General features: G+C 25.0%; 1 long non-coding RNA gene across 1 annotated transcript; it reads left to right on the top strand.

Annotated features, from left to right (window-relative positions):
• Positions 1-452: 452 nt before the first annotated feature.
• Positions 453-1,879, top strand: LOC145847302 (uncharacterized). The gene is made up of 3 exons (XR_014371214.1): positions 453-584; positions 1,164-1,304; positions 1,826-1,879. It is a non-coding gene; the product is annotated as an uncharacterized LOC145847302 (long non-coding RNA).
• Positions 1,880-2,312: the final 433 nt, after the last annotated feature.

Raw genomic sequence — 2,312 nt, 5'->3', positions numbered from 1 at the left:
AAAACCATCAAACCTACACTTCTCAAATATAGACAAAAAATAGACTAATACAAGATTTAGGTTAAAAGTTTCGTCACCATATTAGGTAGGCATCTTTTTAAACTTTAGATTTGTGTTTTAATTTTTTTTTAACAAACTAAAATTAAAAAAAACGTTTCATGAACTACCTCTAGACATGAAAAAAGCTATTCTAATGTCAAAAAAATAAATTTGTTTTTAAAATTGAACTTCTAAGGTTATAATGAAGCAAGTATTTTTCTGACAAGCAAAAATGTTGTATTAATTAAACTGTAGCTAACGAATGTAAATTTAAGCAACTACATAATAACTTAAGCAGTTCTACAATTTTAGGTTACTCTGCGGACAGTGTTTTTGAAACAAAATAGGAAATTGGATGAAAAAAAAGACCAGTTTGGATAAAAATGATGCTTCAATCCGTAAATAAGGAATACATTCAAAGAAGTTATGCGCCATACTTAGATTTATACTTGACGAAATTAGCTTCAAAAAACTATAAACAGATTTCATCAATTGAGACTGTAGAAGAGCAATGTCAAATAATCAACAAGTTAGATAACAATTTAGTGAGTAAAGCTCGAACATATAATAAATTGTCTTAAATAACGAACTTGAAAATTATCTCTGCAAAAATACTCTATAAAATATCAACTTGTTATTTAATATTTTTTTTTAACTTACTTAGATTACTTCTTTAAAGTATGTAAAATGGTTTATAAAAGTTAAGAAATGGTTTGATTTTTAAATTGTTTTATTTTTATTTAGCTTGACTAACTTAAGCTCGCATTAAAACTTTAAAACATGATTATCTGTTTATTTTGAAAGTTTTTTAATGATTTCATCATGTTTATTAAATTATTTGGAGTGGTAAAGTATTTTGTTAACGTACTTAACTAATAAAAATCTAACAATAAATAAAAATTTCCCCGTATATTAAAACAAATTTCAAATAAATAATTACTTTTACTAAACTATGTTATACTTACAACAAAACTTACTACTATATAACAATAATGATAATTTGAAGTTTTTATTTATTTTGTTAGTACGCTTTCACTTAAAAGTTTTTAATATCTTTTTGATTTTCATAACAACTTTCGTTTTCTTTTTGTTTACCTATTTTTGATTCGAATGTTATTTTACAGGCTATATTTTCTTTAAATTCTACGTTAACTCAATTGGAAAAAAACCAAGATCTTAACAAGAGAGCGACGAAAATAATAACAAAACTGTACAATTCACTAAAACTAAGTGATATCGATTTGAAGGCCAATTCACAAAGCTTAGTAAGTAGTTTAGAATAACATTTTCAAAACAAATTTCTCAATTGAAGGTTTTTTTTTCCAAACTACAAAATTTAATACAAGTTTTATTCGGTTTTTCAAATTCACAGAAAATCGATGTCGACAATTAAATTGTTTATTTTACTTAAAAAAATGTTTAATAAAAATATAGTAATTAAAAATAGATCACAGTAACCTAGCAAGTTTTACTATTTTTCATACTTATAAAGTATATCATAGTTTCTTAAATCAAACTTTTTTTCTTGACTTTATGGTCAAACACGAAAAAAATTTTGTTTTAAGTTTATAAAAAATAGTTTGTAGTAGTAAAAGTGCTTGTACCAAACAATTAATTCATTTTATTTAGTTAGACTTTAAAAAAATACGGGTTGAAATGCCGTCTGTTTATAATTTTATTTGAACACAAACAAAGTGTTTTTTTTTTGAACTGCACGAATTTATACCAATAGTAATAAATGTAAAACTAATTAAATGTTACTAGCTAATAACAGCGTATTTTTAAGTTGTTTAGAGGAAAGATGAATTTCACTGTGAACGAGTCAACAAAAAACAAAAAATTGACGAATATTTTAACAAAAATATGAATATTCAAAGAAATAAGAAGATTTTAAATCGACTTCTTAAAATTATCGATGACAACAAAAACAAACAAATAGTTTTCGTGTTTGGAGTAGGTAAAACTTGTTTTACTATCAGTCAACTACAGGTTCATCATTTTATCTTAAAATTTTTAAAAATTAAACCCAGAATACTTTTTGCTTTAATTTAAATAAAGAACCAGTTAATAATATTTCAATCACAACACTCTCAAGGTCATTTTTTGGGCGAGGGATCAATTGTGGAGCTGATTCAATCTTCGGGTTTTAACATTTCGAGACAGCCAGCTGAGTATCACGTAAATTCGAGGTAATTGCTTGATGAGATATAAGAGTTAAATTTTTAGGGATTAGTGTCAATCAGCTTAAACACGAGCTTCTTAAAGTTATCTGG

This window comes from Thalia democratica, unplaced genomic scaffold (assembly GCF_965202585.1).
Source record: "Thalia democratica unplaced genomic scaffold, ktThaDemo2.hap1.1 HAP1_SCAFFOLD_872, whole genome shotgun sequence".
Classification (NCBI taxonomy): Eukaryota; Metazoa; Chordata; class Thaliacea; order Salpida; family Salpidae; genus Thalia; species Thalia democratica.
The sequence above is the reverse complement of the archived record's forward strand: the minus strand, read 5'-3'. Positions and strand labels throughout refer to the sequence as shown.